The sequence below is a fragment of the Puma concolor genome, chromosome B1 (assembly GCF_028749965.1).
Source record: "Puma concolor isolate L17-30 chromosome B1, mPumCon1.1.hap2, whole genome shotgun sequence".
In the NCBI taxonomy this organism is placed as follows: Eukaryota; Metazoa; Chordata; class Mammalia; order Carnivora; family Felidae; genus Puma; species Puma concolor.
Window position 1 is genome coordinate 146,820,184 of NC_141670.1, and position 17,071 is coordinate 146,837,254.

Sequence of the window (17,071 nt, forward strand, 5' to 3'; positions counted from 1 at the left end):
ATTTTTGTGTGTCCTTGGCTTGAAAATGAAAGCCTTTTGTTTGCAGGCATTGGTGCACTCACTCCATAGTGAAAAAGTGGTGACTCCAGATACACGGCTGTGGGACAGCAGATGGATGAGAAGCTAGGGGGAAAGACAGTGTGTGGATGAGATTCATGCTATGACATAGCGGCGATGTCTCAAAGCAGCTCAGGTTTTGAAATTAGTCAAACTCGGGCCTAATCCAAGCTCTGTTATATGTTCTTCTGAGTTCAGTTATTCATAAGATCTGAGCCTAGACTTGGTCATCTCTTAGACGAGGGTAGACAGTCACACCTACCACAATAAATTGAAATAGTAGAGTGTAGGGGGTAAAAGCCTCAAATCCAGCCTCATAACTTCATAACCTTGGTCAAGTTACTGAACCTCTGTGGGCCTCAGTTTCCTCACTTGTACAATGCGGTTAATGACATTTCCTCACACAGTTGTTTTGAGAATTAAACCTCCTGGCATGTAATAATTGCCCAATGAATGTTAGTTATCGTTCATTTTCAACAAATATGTACTGAGTGCCTTTTATTTGTGAGGCACTGCCCAAACCACTGATGAATGTGACTAATGCACACTAAGTGTCTTGGTCATAGAAGACACCCAAGAAATATCTGATGAATGGTAGGGAAGGCCAGCCTCTTGCTGTGTCTCTAAGATCGGGTCAGGTTTTGACTATACAATCCAGTATTCTTCAAGTGTCAGCAGTTGGCTGGTTGTCATTGTTTCACTTTGTTTTCAGCTGGCATTGCTAATTCAGCGAGTGGGGTCCAGAGCAGCCTTTTACCCCACAATAGGATTAGCAGGAAAAGAGAAATGATTCGCTGTACTCTTCTTTCTCTGTGGTCTCTTCTATTGCCTGAAGGGTGATAGGGGCTAGGTCAGCCAAAGGAGGGGACAAATGAAGTAGTCACAGGTATCCTTTTGAAAAGGTACCTGAAATAGAAAATAGAATACAGGTTTGTTTTCAACTGTCAACATCAAAAGCAGGTGTTTTCAGTAGAAGACTTGTACGGGATTGGTAGGGAAAAGAACCTTCTAAATTGTAAGCAATATTTGATGTTTATATGTCCTTTTCTGGGGAGAGAGACCATAGCTTTCAAAAAGTTTTAGAGATATCTACTGTCCAATGAAATATTAAGACCAAATGGACAGTGAGGGTTGAAGACTGAAATAAGGAGATTAAAGTGATTTGGAGGTTAGATTTAGATTTATTACCAAACTTTGTAAATGTAAACATAAAGGAAAACCCTGAGTCAGAAACAGGTGATCGAGCTCATTAGATTCCAAAAGGGATGAAAAATCCATCTTGGGGAAAGCATTCACTGTATATTTGCTGTCAAGGGACACGAAAGTCTGCGGGATTCATGTACCTCAGTGAACTAGGGCTTGGAAAGGGTTTTTGAGAAATCATAATTATGTGTTATGAAAACACATCCTCGACCACAGTTTCTACTTGCTGATATGTATACTAGGCTAAATTGCTGGGAATTTGAAACGCTAAAAAACTAGACTTTGAAAGTAACGACAACCCAAATCTAACCATGAAATGTCACCCAAATTGAGTATTCAGTGTTACTGAGATGCTATTCGTTGTGCATAATGACAAAGTATGCCAACATGTACAGTGCATAAGCAAAGCATCGTGACACGAGCGTGTTAGCATTTAGTGGGAGCAAATGTCACTAAACACCTCTGAAGTTTCAGAGGCCTTTTGCAAGAACAGGCATTAGGGAGGATCTGCTGGGGTTAGGATGGATTGGCACCTCAGAACATTCTCTCTATTGTTAATGAAGGAGTGAATCAGCCACTTAATTTCTATTCTATCTGAAACGTGGGGAATTCCCAAGAAAAGATTTCTTAATACTCTGTCCTGAGCAACAGAGAACATCCCTTGCTTTGTTCCATTTCCCAACTTACTTTTTTTGTTGTTTTTATTTTTTTTTTAGCAGTAATACAAAACAACAGTCAGAGATAAGAGGAAGAGAATGAGCACTAAACATGTTCGTAAGTTAAGTGGTTTTCAAAGCCTAGCTTGGTGGCTCACTTGAAAAACAGATGCCAAATAAGACAAATACCCGAAAACATAGTAATTTATTCTCATCATAATCATTGGTGCTCTTATATATGGACATCTAGGTTGGTGTAAACATTGACCTGTCTCTCATTTCTGAATATTTATCTATACCATCGTGATTTCTGACTCTTTGCATCCATTTCCCCTTCCAGGAATACCTCTCTGATCTTTCCTTGCAGGATATCTCTCTCTGGCTCATCATCTATTGGGTGAATGTGGTACTATTCTCCCACTGCCTGTCCCAACTTGTTTGCAACCCAACTCCAGTGGCTTGTCACCTAGAGCAGGCAAAAGAATATTCTGTCATTTTGGCCTCAAAGACTGGCTCAAAGAAAGGTTTGTCCCAAGTCAGACTAAGGGGACTCAACCCCAGGACATATGCATATGTCTACCTTCTGCGGGGTTGCTCAGTTGGCGGGATATATATCTGGAGTTTCCAGTCCCTCCTGTAAAAGAGAACTTACCAGAGAATGAAGACAACGCACAGTGGTGTTTGGGCATTTGCTTCAGTCATGTCAAAGCTAGAGCTACTCCTAGACTTTTCAATACCTGGGCCAATAAATTCTTAATTCAGGACAGAGGTTGTTTCTAAATACAGCTTGAAATGGGTTTCTCTAAAGAATCCATACTGGAACATACTCTGTTCTCTTTGTTTGGAAAACTTTCTTGCCTTCTCTTTACTTACCAAACTTGTGCTTATTTTTCAAAGTCCAGCTTAAACCCCACCCTTTCCAGGAAGTCTTCCTTGAATATCCCAACCTAATGAGCTCACCCTCCCTTGACCTCTTACATCACTCAGTGTTCTTAGTTCTTATTCCTCGTCTGCCAGGGATTGTTGACCTTGTAGTGCTGGTCAATTTTTTTTTCAGATAATCTTATTTCCGAAAGGGTAAAGCCATTTCTTAAATGTACTATGTCCCTCAGCTGTTGCCATAGAAGGTTATGCATAGTAGGTGAGCAATACATATCTGTGACTTTAATTAATGTAATAAAAATAGATATAAGTACATTTCTTATCCACTTGTTAGTCCTTGCATGAAATACATGATTGCATAGTCATAAGGAAGATAAACAGTTACGAGGGATTGCAGCTTTCAGGATGACGCTATCTGGTGTAAAGGGAAGGGCAAATAGAGAGCATCAGCATTTTTCATTTATATTATATGCTGAACATTGCTCATTGCTGGTAGAGAAGGGACTCAGGGCTAGTCTCTTGATTATTTCTCGTGTTTCATTCACAATATTCTCTGCATCATAAGAGTCTTGGTCACAAACAATTAGATATATTGTAACTGGGTTTTGAGGTAGGCCCATAAAGAAAATAATATTTCAGTTATTTAAACATCTAAATTCTTAGGAGTCAATGCACCACATTTCAGATGATTTCAACAAAATCACCGAGCTTCCGGTCCCAACCTATGCCCTTGCTTCACCAGAGAGGATGGTTGTCTGACTCCCTCAAGCACTTAGCCCCTGCAGTCTCTTCTCCATATTCATTCTTGGAGTTTCCTAGCCTCATTCTACCATTTGTCTGCCACCAGTTTGTGAAATGTATTCAAGTCAGTAGGCAAGCTGTATTAGGATCAAATCATCCAAATTTTCTTAGCAACAATGTCTTCTGTTAATGTGGTATGCACATGCTCTGTGCACAGACTGGAAGAAGTCCAGAAAGTTGTAAACAAAGATTCCAACGAACAAAGAATTTTACGCCTAACAGGAGAAGGAAACCAGTCTTTGCAATGGAAGAGGAGGCAAGGTGAGGGTCAAAAATTTTTATTTATTTATTTATTTATTTATTTATTTATTTATTTATTTATTTATATTAGAGAGAGAGAGAGAGAGTGCGAGTGAGTGAGGGGCAGAGAGGGAGAGAAAGAATCCCACGAGGAGCAGAGAGAGAGAGAGAGAGGGAAGGAGAGAGAGAATCTCATTCAGGCTCTGCACTGTCAGCATAGAGCCTGAAGCGGGGCTCAAGCTCACCCAACGCGGGGCTCAAACTCAGGAGCCATGAGATTGTGACCTGAGCTGAAATCAGATGCTTAGCCTACTGAGTCAGCGAGGCACCCCACCAATTCTATTTCTTATTAGAGAAGAGAAAAGGGTTTGCTGAGGAGTTCTTTTTCATAAAATAGCTCCAAGTCTTTAAAAGGGTCTTTTTGTTCCATATTCACATTTCACCATATAGCCTCAATCCTTGAGTTAACCATTTTCCCACACTGATCACTGCAAGATTACTTGAGAATGTTTATTTTCCTATCCTCATTGGTAACTGGTGACACTTCAAGGTGAAGAAGGTATTTTTCTTAGTCATTACATATTTGCCTAATGCCAGAAATTACTTCCAGCTCTGATCTCACATTGCTTACCTGGTTGCCTGAGAGATTAAAGTTTGCTGCATGAAAATAGCAATTTGAAGAGATGAAAGTTTAACAAATGCTATAAATAGCAACCAACGCTCTCGTCATTAAGTCTCTTACAGCTTCACAGCCACTTCCTCTTCCAGTCTCTGTCATTAACTATTATATCTGAAGTGAAACTTGTTTCTAGTACAATCAGTAGAATGAACAACGAAACCATAAAGGGATCAAAGGCTTTAGCGAAAGAATTTGTTGTCTTTCACACACAGAGAATGAGCCTGACTTTCAGGGATTCATACTGACCAAAGCTCCTTTGGAGTTCCCAAGTTTGATGCCTTTATCTTCTAGTTTCTTCTAGGGAATACCCTGAATGCTCAACTTATGAAATCTTATAAACAAAAGGATGTTCATGGAAAGGCATGATTTCCTTGGGAGACTGAATAGGTATTTCATCCTATACTTACTCTACAAATCATAAGACTAACCCTGGCTGAATAGCCATATACCACACACTTATCCACCTTCCAAAGCAGCCACGTGCCACTAATCTTGGAAATGTATTTATACAAGTGCTAGATCTGCAGGTGCTGCTAGGAAGGGTATTTATAGCATTGAAATTTCCCAAGCTGAAAATTATTTGGCTCCTCGCAAAAGCAAGAAGTATCATTAGAAAGTTTGTGACAATGGTAGGTAAAGAAGTTGGTTTATCATATCTTCCGAAATATGTGGTTATTGATTTTTGGGCCTGTACTCATCCTTTTCCTTCCAACATAGGACCCATGCCATGGACACTACTGGCCTCCGATGGGATATCCTTGAGTTTTGGCCTCTGTTCCCCGCTGCTGTTGGTGCTGATGTACGGAGTCGCTCCTAACCCTTTGGAAACACAGGCATCCACAGCTGGGATCCATGACTGCTGGGCTAGCTTCTTGTTGAGAAGACACGTGGATGAGAAGACACGTGGATGTTGGGAACCAGGAAGGTGCCACCTAGGGGGCACTCTGACAGAACGCGCCATGGGGCTGTTTCCTCTCTGCTGCCACCAATCGCATTGGAGCAGGGCGCCTTGTGAAGTCGTCTCTCCTTGTGGTTCCAATGCCAATGGGGGCATAAGCTACTGCTTTTTCAGACTACTTTTTCTTCCATCTGAACTTTCTATCATTTCATTGCTCACTCTTCCCTCAGGGTGAAACCCATGGCAATGTGGGACTGAGTCTTTGAGAAGCAAGCAGAATCTTCATCTCTGTCTTGTGCTCATTTTCATAAAAAGTAAATATGGGTGTTAAGTGCTCTATCTCTGGAATTGATCTAACTGTGTTTAATGCCTGACTTGTCCACTTACCAGCTGTGTGTGACCTTGGGCAAAGCTCTTTCCAGGCCTTAGTTTACACATCATAAACCGTTTTAATGGCGTCAACCTCATAGAGTTACCATGAAGTCTAAGTGAATTATACACGCAAAGCATCCAGGACAGTAGCTGAGAAATGGAAAGAGTGAATGCGTAGTGTTATAAACGTCTGAGCCTTACTGGTACTCAAAGAAGTGTTGTTTTCTCTGAGCTGCCTCCCCAATGGAAGCATTCCTGGGGCAGTAAATGAGGTCAGTCACAAACAGCATTTTCATTCTTACACTCTCATAGCCTCCTCTCCATATTAAAGATCTCTAAACTAGGAGAATTCAACTCAATGATATTAGAGATGAAAAACTGCTGCTGTCACATGAAGAAATGATTGAAAAATAAGGCCAAAAATGGTTGAAAACAAGTCTTAGGAGGTATATCAGGTAGTTAATTAGTAAGAACATTCTGTTCCCATTCTATATAATTGTCACTTTCATGACTAAGTTTACATTTGAAATTTCGTATTCGTTTTCTTAAAAGGGCCCCCCCAAAGTTTCACCGTCTACAAAATCTGAATTTGTCATTAAAATGTTCTAAATCTTAAAAACAAACAAACAAACAAACAAACAAACAAACCCATTAAAGGCTTCATGCACTCCATGGATGGCTCCATGCTTTCCTACAGTCCTGGGCAGTAGTTAAAGCTTTAGAGGCCTGAAGGGCAAAGATAGGCTGAAGTGCCTTAAAACAAACATTCCTCAGGAGAAAGGTCACACTTACAAGGGGTAAAGAGAGAAAGGATTTTGTTTTTCCTATTGTCACCTATTTCAAATGAGGCAATGGCTTCCCAGATGTTCGCAGAGCAACTCGTGTTTATACCAAACTCACCACACCATATGCTAATGCGGCATGATGATTCGTCTCTCTCCAAAACGCTCTTCCAAATGAGGTTTTGGCAAGCAAAGATTTTACTCTTCATTATTGTGCTTCAAGTTCCGGAATACAGTAGGCGTTAATAAGTGATTGTTGAATGAAAGAATAAATGAAAGAAGTAAAAATGACCGTGTTTTCTTAGCTACCTTCGACACTTGTTGGATGGAAGGCACAGAACCATAATATCTTTCCTCAGCATGATAACTATGGAGCATCCTTCAGCTCATGTTACTTAGAACTTTTATCCCAACACACATATAGCTTGCTAATGTAAACTGGAAACAAAATATGAAATGGTATCTGTGAGAAGGCAAAATTTGTGAGGTTACAACTCAGCAAGATTTATGTTATTTATTTGTTTTAATAATTAAACATATCTGATACCTCCAGGAGGTGGTGCATTGAGTAGAATACACCAGAATGCACAAGACATTCCTATAACGAAAAGGGCAGCGTGAAAGGAAAAGATCTACTCCTCTGGCAAGATCATCTTCAGCTCCCACCCAGTTGAACTTCATACCCAGATTGAAGCTTGTCATTATGACCAAATGTATGTGTTTACCCTTGGCTTGCTACCTTAAGAGCTCATAATACTGGAGCCACCTTAACACTTAGGAATTTCCTGTAATGAGCTTAGGAGATGAGTTGAGGTGAGTTCCCAGAAGGAGCCCCAGAATCCAGCTCTTAGATTTATTTTCATACATCGTTCGTACACAGGTACTTTAGGAGTCAGTTACTGCCAGTTCAGTGCGATTTAAAAGCCCTGCTCTTGGGTTCATCGGTTCTCTTTTACAAGATTACTTGGAACTCACATAAGGAGGGCGCATGTGTCTGTGCCTGTGTGTGTGCACTGCCTAATACCTAATAGCTGCCTAAGAGCCTTGACTTGGAGCTAAACTTGCGCTAGTTATTTTAATCTCTTAGGGCCTCAGTGTCCTCAAGTGTAACATGGAAATAATAATAGAACTCACTACCTCCCAGGTTTATTGTAAGGATCAAGTGAGTTCATGTATACAAAGCACTTGGAACACGGTCTGGCACATAAGTGCTACCAAAGTGTTAGTTCTTTTTACCATTGTCATCAATACAGCATTCCATTCTCCTTTGGTTATGCGTATTGGGTTGTTGTACCAAATAGGGCAATGAAGGGCAAGCGTCTAAGTGGAAAGGATCACTGTGCGGCTTATTCCTTGAAACGTTTCAAGTTTTGTCATGACGTGGAGGAAGTTCTTGGACAGAAACTCCTCCGTGGAGATTCAGGGATGGAAAGACATGTGCCAGGAGACCAGCTCTTTGCTGGCGATCTAACTAATCATCTGGCTGCAGACTGGAAGCAGACAAGCAGACTAGGGGAGGCTGGAGACGGATATGCAACTCCAGAGAAGTTTTCTGAATATTCCATTGTTGCAAGGACTCATGAGAGAAAAGTACTCCAGCTGCAAACCTGAAGGCAACATGTCAGGGTTTTAGCCAGTGGAAAATGGTAGAATTTAAAATAATCTGGTTGCAAAACAATTCACCCTAAGCTCATCAAATCCACTTACCCTTGTCTGAGTTCATCTTACTGGACTTATCCATGACATTTGATTTGAAACCCTCTCCTTTCTTGACTTCCAGAAAGCCATGCTTGCCTGGTTTGCTTGTCACCTCCCTTGTTCACCCATTCTCAGAGCACTTTGCTTATCACCTGCCTCATCTCCAAGAGTTATAATTCCTTAGGACTTTATCCTAGCTTCTCTTCTCTCTCCTTATACTCTCCCCCTAGTGATCCCATCTGCTCTTACGGTTTAAAACACTATCTAGAGAATAACCAATTTCACATTTACATGTTGAGCCTAGACTCCTGTTCTAACTACAAAAATCATGATATGCTACTTTCTAATTAAACATCTCTATTTCCAGGTTTCTAATACAATATGCCTGGAAATGAACTTGTAATCTAATTTATCCCTTCTCTTGCCATTCTTAATAAAGGGCAACAGAAATATGAAATCTGAAATTCGCCTTGGTTCTGTCTTCTCTGTCAGGCTCTATTTTCAAAATCTATCTAGAATGCACACTGCTTTCCGTTCTACTCGCACCATCACGACTCAAGCCACCTGATCTGCTATCTCGAAGACTGATAGCTTCCCACTTTTTCTCTTTCCTCTAATATATTCTTCATAGAGGATCTTGAAAAATTTTCTAAACATGCACTAGAGCACAAGTGAAGAAAGCAAATGTAGAGAGGTCAAGTGAACAATGCGAAGTGACTAAGTGGAAGAATTTTCCATACAGGGCTTTCTCCTCTTTCTGATCACAGCAGGGTTGCCGCCCCATTAATATATACATTAGTGCAAAAATAGTGGCCCTGCTCATAAGTATGTTTCACTGACTTTCAGAGTATTCTCACCATCCTCAATGATAACAGCACCTATTTGTGTATTTCACTCTGCTCCAATCCAACCCCAATCAGTGTGCTAGCCCAGTTTGCTCTCAGCATTAGTTACCCTTGTGACACACAGGTCTGTGAGTTCCCCAACATTTTCCATGTAGAGATCTCAATACCCATTTCATGTCAGTCATCTGCTCATGTTACCATGATAATGTTGGCTTCCACATCACTCAACACGGTCCCACCCATGTGTTTCAACATGAAATTCCTTTCTCTGATTGCAGTCTTGTCTTCTCCCACCTCTTCTAATTCCTAATAACTATGGGGACCCACTCCTGAGCCTTATCAAAGGCTCTAAGTCATCAGCCTCCTTCTTACCCACAATTTCATTACTATTTCTATGGAAGCTTCATGCAGCCAAGATTTCATTTCAAGGAGGAAGCCATCCTTTCTCATTCCTCTGACAGAGCCAAAACTTACGTGGAAGAACCACAAAGCAGCATAGCAGGGTCCCAAATGAAATCATGATGTCACCCCTTGGTTGTCCCTTGTGAAGATGAGCATTTCTTTGGTTTATCTGTTTTTGATGTTCTACTGAATTAATCCTAATAGTTGTTTTAAAGCTTTTTCATTACTTAAAATTTGTTACTTAAAATTACTTAAAATTTCATCCCATTACACTTATTTTGAATAGAGTGGCTTTCTGATACTTTTGCTGAGTAAGTCAAAGTAAGTCACACTAGAAAAATTCACTTTCTCTTTACGCACATTCACATTCCCTCCCTCCCTCCCTCCCTTTCTCTCTTTCTGTAACACACACACACACACACACACACACACACACACACACAAATAGAATAAAAAGTAAGCAAACTATATGCACTTCAGGATTCTTTAGAAGAAACAATTACATGCATTCAAACTTTCACTTTTCTTTAGATTTTAATCTGCAAAGACATGCTTTTCCAGTTTTCATATTACAAGCAACCACATTTGTTATTATTAGAACTTCCTCTCCATCTGTAACCAGTTAACATATGTAATTAGCATATCACTAAAACCAGACAGCTAGCAAATTGTAAATGCAAAACCTACTTTTCTGATCAGATTGATGCCTCGTGCACATAAAATCCGATAACACCATCACCCTTCTAAGTCATAATCATTTTGTAGGAACCAGTTTCTATAGAACTTTATGCACAGCTTTAAGTAATTTTGGTAAGGTTTCTACCAATTATAATATTAGGGTAATTTTTCCAAAAAAGGATTTAAATTTTGTATTCCGTGCCTTCATCATCAAGATAATCCTGTAATTAAACAGTTACATAATAAATTTATAAAAAGACCATAGTTCAAATTTATTTCAAGTTTACCATATGCAAAAAATAAGTACCTTACATATTCTCAATTATTTCAATCTTACGACAAGTCAGTTAGAAATGTACTACTGTTATCTCCATCTTAAGAGTTAAGAAACTGAAGGTTATGTTACTTGACCAAGTTCACTCAGCTTGAACACACACTTTTAACTATGAAACTTTATATCTACTCTTGTTTGGCCTCATATTGTTGAATATACTGTAGGATGCTACCTATAAGTCAGAATGAGAAACCTAATTTTGAAAAGTAAGCATAAAGTAGTAGCATCAAATTAATGCCCATTGGTCCAATTCAGAAACAAAAAAGAGGACTCCTTCCAAAAAAGGTACGTGTACTTAGAATTTAATTATCTTTGGGGTGCCTGGGTATCTCAGTCAGTTAAGTGTCCAACTCGATCTTGGCTCAGGTTCGAGGGATTGGGCCTTGCCTTGGGCTCTGCTCTGACAGCACAGAGCCTGCTTGGGATCCTCTCTCTCTTTCCCTCTCTCTCTGCCCTGCCCCCGCTCTCATTCTCTCTGTCAAATAAATAAAAACATTTTAAATAAATAAATCAAATAATTTAATTATCTGTACTCACAAAGCCAATCTAAATAACTGAACGCCTACATAGGTGAACAACTACCTCAGTGTAGAAAATTATTGAGGTTTACGTCTGTTCACTTTCTCAGAAGTTTTTGATCCTTCACTGGGGGCTGAGCTGTTGGCTATAAAAAAAAATTTTCCTGGTACTTAAAATTACATATTCTGACATTTGTATTTATACCCAATACCTCATCCGCAGGACTAATTTGAACTTATAATTTCGACTACATTTAGCGTCAATGGATTTTATTCACCAAAGTCCTCCTAAGATTTGACGTTGCGATTCGCCTCTTTTTACTGCTCAGTGAGTGAAGGTGCTGGGCTCCAAGTCTAAAGACTCAGTTCAAGGCCTGGTTTTCCCCTCAACGGTTTGACCTTAGTTGGGCAAGCCGCTGACATTCGCTGAGTTTCATTTTTCTCACCTGCAAAGTAAAGATAATGATAGCTTCGCCTGCCTGCTCCACAAGGCAGGGAGAAGGGTCAGGAGAGATAAGGTGTATGAAAGTGCTTCTGAACTACAAAGCCCAGTGTAATGAAGGGTGTCTGTCACCATCCATCTGATTGTTCACGTGAAGGCAAGAAAATCGTCCCCCAGGAACAAGGGCATCAGACTCAGAACAGGGTTTAACTTAATTCCTTAAATAAAGTAAAAATAAAACATAAAGATACCTCTACAATATTGAAAAAAAAATTTTTTTTAACATTTCTACTTCTGATTGTACCGATTTATTAATTGTATCAATTGGGAGGCATGACTTTGCTTTTTCCAGTTGTTTTGGCAACATAGAATTAATTAGCTCAGTATTCTTTGGAATTTTTTTTTAATGTCTCTCTCTCTTATTTTTGAGAGAGAAAGAGACAGAGTGCAAGCAGGGGAGAGACAGAAAGAGAGAGAGAGACACACACAGAATCTGAAATAGGCGCCAGGCTCTGCACTGTCAGCACCGAGCCCGACGTGGCGCTTGAACTCACAGACCGCGAGATCATGACCTGAGCTGAAGTCGGACGCTCAACCGACTGAGCCACCCAGGCGCCCCAAAAGGTACATAACTTTAAGCCAGCATTTAGATATCCCCCTGACAAGTTTTTATTTTTAAAACCAAATCTTTCACTGGAATTCACATATTCTTGAGAAGCCATGGGCACTCATGGGGGGGGCAGTGGAGAGGGGAAAATGGGTAATGGGCTTTGAGGAGGGCACTTGTTGGGATGAGCCCTGGGTGTTGTATATAAGCGATGAATCACAGGAATCTACCCCTAAAACCAAGAGCATACTGGATACACTGTATGTTAGTCAACTTGACAATAAATTGTACTAAAAATAATAATAAAAAAAATAAAATAGCCTCCATTTTAAAATGAACTTAAAAATCTAAGAGGTAGATTCATGACATCAACACCAAGAACACTAAAAACAAGTTGAAAATGTTGGGGCGCCTGGGTGGCTCAGTCGGTTGAGCGTCTGACTTCGGCTCAGGTCATGATCTCGCGGTCTGTGAGTTCGAGCCCCGTGTCAGGCTCTGTGCCGACTGCTCAGAGCCTGGAGCCTGTTTCAGATTCTGTGTCTCCCTCTCTCTCTGACCCTCCCCCGTTCATGCTCTGTCTCTCTCTGTCTCAAAAATAAATAAACGTTAAAAAAATTTTTTTTTAAATGTTAAGAGCCATAAGAGGCTAAAATAACATGATATAGAAATTCATGTCATGAGAGAGTGCTTTGAAACTTTAAAATGCTCTCCAGGTGTCCAGTTATCAACAGAGTTCAGGATATGTTGAAACTGAGGGGAGGGTCTTGACGACATGTGTCTGCAGGCCTTCCCTTACCCCTTATTTACTTGCTTAATAAAATAGGATAGAAATCAATTACCTAATACAGTCTCTTTCAAACTCTATATGCTCAGTAAATATTTGTTGAATAAATGAATGCTTAACCATCTTCTTCTCAATGTTATTTGAAGGAATACTTGGAAAATACAAGTACTTGGTACTTGTTAGAAATACAAAAGTACCACTTAAATTATTCTTAACTAATAATTAGAATACTTCTACTGTTTTAGAATCTGTTTTAATTGAGAACATCTTATGCCATTTGTTCCAGAAGAAAGAGCCCATCTCATAGACTACTTTGTGGGTGCAGTATGAAAAAGTTGCATTGATTTGGGAACCAGAACCCCTGCATAAGAATCCTTGTTCTGATACCCACTGTCTTCAGGAAAACGACAATTTTGTTCCTTAGTTTCCTGATTTGTAGAATAACAGACTAAAAGAGATGATGTTAGGATCCCTTTCAGCTTTAACATTTTTGTGCCTCCACACAGGAGATAATTAATAAAAAACATAAATTTTATAAAATGGACGTAAGTTCCAATGGGTTATTATCGTGTTTTAAAATATTGCTGTATTTTTTTGATTGATAACTTGTGTGAAATCTGTGAAATTATCAAAACTTTAAAAACACATCAAGATACTCTAACGTAGGTAAAAGCACTGACTTTGAGCCCTCCCCCACCTATCACCACTCACACAGTTTGGGCTACTTGGGGAGTGATCTGTGATCTGTGATGAGTTCTACAGAGTGAAGCCTTACTGAATGGCATAATTTTTAAGTGAATTGGAGTCATTCTGGGTAATCGAGGAAGAACATTAAGCTAATTAAAAACACACCCACTTTTCCATTCTGCTAAACTTTGTTCAATGAGTGACAAAAACTGCCTGGCCAGCCACTTGCCGGAGCAGTACATTCAAACAATTTTATTAATAATAAATTCAGGGTAGGGACGCCTGTGTGGCTCAGTCGGTTAAGCGACCGGTTTCAGCTCAGGTCGTGACCATGAGATTCGTGGGTTCGAACCCCACGTCAGGCTCTGTGCTGACAGCTCAGAGCCTGGAGCCTGCTTCGGATTCTGTGTCTCCCTCTCTCTGTTCCTCTCCTGATTGTGCTCTGTCTCTTTCTCTGAAAAATAAATAAACATTTAAAAAAATTAAAAAGTAATAAGTCAGGGTTTTAATGACACATCTAACATGTTACACACTAATCACAAGACTGTAATCAAAATGGTCTTTTAAACAGCGCATATATGATGATGATTGAATGAGCCTTCCTCAAGGTAGGAGATCTCAAGTATCCCAAAATAGTCAAAGTAGAAAGGCTATGTGGTATTTATTAAGTGTCTGCATTGTGTGTGAGTCTCTGCTGGGTTGGGCCATTAAGTACATTTACTCATTTTAAACCTGGTCAGAAACTAGTAAGCCTTGTAACCATTTGAAAGGTAAATAGTGTCAGAAAAGTAAGCCACGGAAAATGGCAGAGCTAATTAGATTTGAATTCAAGTCTCTGAAAATGGTTTGCCTACCACCATACCCCCTCCGGTTAACTATGCTTAGTGTATAACGTATTTTAGGAGATAAAAATGTAAATTTTAAACATCACTGTAAACCATCTTACACAAATCAAGAACCCTTTTGATAATTCATGAGGTCCATGCTTGGTGCTACCCAGATTCATTCTTGCTCCTGGAAAGCAGCACCCCCACCTACTTTCAATGCCAACTTTTGGCCTCCTTCTGGTTCTCTTTACATGTCACTTCCTGAACAGGCAAACGTCGATTTCAAATGTATGAAATTCTCCTCTTACTCTTACAGCATCCTGTGCTTTTCCATATTAACCTTTATTCCACAGGTCTTACACTCACACTGAACTGCAACATCCATGGGGGCAGAAACCATATCTTTCCTGTTTATTACTGTGTCTCCATCACCCAGCATGTGGCTTGGCGTATGGCAGAGGTGCTCAAAAACACCTGTTGAATAAATAACACGCGTATGAGATATTGTGAAATGTGCTGTAAGATTCTCAAGAAGTATATGGCCTTTAGGTAGCCTATGCTGTGTAGAGTTTTGTCTTATAGGATGCTTTCCAAAATGAGAATATATGGTTTTCACTTATACGTGGACTCTAAAAAAACAAAACAGGAGCACGAACAAACAAAAAGCAGAAACAGACTTATAAATCCAGAGAACAAACGGATGGTTGCCAGAGGGGTGGGGGTGGGAGAACGGGAAAAATGGGAAAAGGGGAGTAGGAGATACAAGCTTCCGGTTATGGAAGGCATAAGTCTTTGTGATGAAAGATACATCATAGGCAATACAGTCAGTGATACTGTAATAGACTTGTATGGTGACGGATGATAGCTACACTTGTGGTGAGCATAGCGTAATGTGTAGACTTGTCAAATCTTTATGTGATACACCTGACACATATAACACTGTGTGCCAACTATACCTCAATTTAAAAAAAGGAAAAAAAAAAGAAAAAAGAAACGTTAAAGGTCTTGTTGTAGGTAACAAATTAAAGAGTACCTTAACAGATTAGAGAATGGAGACCCCAGTGTGGACTGAAACTGTTTCAGGGTAAATCATTTGTAATTGGTTCATGACGTGTTGCCACATTTTGATTTGTTTACTCGGTTCCAGAGAACTTCTACAAATGGAGGGCGGGGCTGCTTTCCTTAGTATATTGGGCCAAGCAGCACGTGATAAGGCCTCCTTTTCTCATGTGTCTATTTTGCTATACTTCCCACTGCCAAAAGATGGCAGTGTGTTCGAGAATGCAGCTTTCTTTTTAAGTCCGAGCTGACCAGCAGGCTAAATGGTTGGCTATTGTCCTAAAGAACTCACCGGACTTTGCAAGTTTCAGAAAGATATCCAAAGTGGAAACCCAGGGCTCCCCAGGGAAAATGTACTTGCCTGTTGGTTCCATTATCTGCTTTTGTTCAGGAGAGGAGAGCTCCTGGATGACGCTGTTGTTACCCAAAGATGAACAAACAAATTCGAGCCACAAATGAAAAAGATATTAATGCCAGAAATAAAGATATGGCTGGCTTCAAATTCCAAATGCCAATACTATGATCAATCCATCTGTTGATTGCACAGATCTACTGCCTTCACTGACTGGTAAGCCAAGAGATGTCTCCTAAAATCTTTTTATTTTCTTTAATGGGAAGTTAGGATAGGCTTAATCTTCTTTACAAGCTATATTTTTTTCAAATTCAACTTACAGCAAAAATATGAGTAAGGTTGAGTTTTGGCACAGATGTAGACTTGATTAGTTGTCCTTGAAGAAGGCTACCTCAGGCTCTAACTCACCCTTTTCTGCCCTCCATTAAGACTTTCTAGCTCTGTTCTCCAAGGACTATCTCTTTGTTGGAAAGAGTCTAATTAACAACTGCTAAATAATGAATAAGATGCACCGCATTGCTATTCATTAACTTATTTATTCATGATCTGTCACTCATGAATGGAGCTCCTGCTATGCACCAGCCACTGTCACATATTTTAACAACATGAAAGTCCTACTTTTTTTTAATGTTTATTTATTTATTTATTTATTTATTTATTTATTTATTTATTTTTGAGAGAAAGCACAAGCAGAGGAGGGGCAGAGAGAGAGGGAGACACAGAATCTGAAGCAGGCTCCAGGCTCTGAGCTGTCAGCACAGAGCCCAACCCGGTGCTTGAACCCATGAACCGTGAGATCATGACCTGAGCCGAAGTCGATGCTCAACTGACTGAGCCACCCAGGCTCCCCAGGAACCCTACTTCCAAGGTCAAAGCTGGAGAGACAGATAATTAATGGTTAACAATAATACTGCTTCAGCTAAACTTTGAGGCAGAGCAAAGCAATTTGCTACGGCAATGCATATCAAACTTTAAGTATTTTAAGAGGATCGTGTTAATTTTTTGCATGCTTGTATCATAGCATCACACCTGGGCCATGATTGACATGTGCAGTAGATAGTTAGGCCTAAGCTTTATTGATGAGGTGCTGAGACAAGGTGATGGGACCAATCTCTCTTTGTGCCTATCATATCATCTGTTCACATATTGGAAAGAGAAATCCCTGCCTACCATGAGCTACCTCTGCCCATGACTGTAGAACTGAAACAGAAATTGTGCGTTTATTTTTACTCCATTTTACTGTTGGTCCTGAGGTGTAGAAGAAAGAA

The 17,071-nt window shown here is 39.9% G+C and overlaps 1 pseudogene; it reads left to right on the forward strand.

Annotated features, from left to right (window-relative positions):
* Positions 1-7,875: 7,875 nt before the first annotated feature.
* LOC112858737 (uncharacterized) overlaps positions 7,876-17,071 on the forward strand; it is a 70,398-nt pseudogene continuing 61,202 nt past the window's right edge.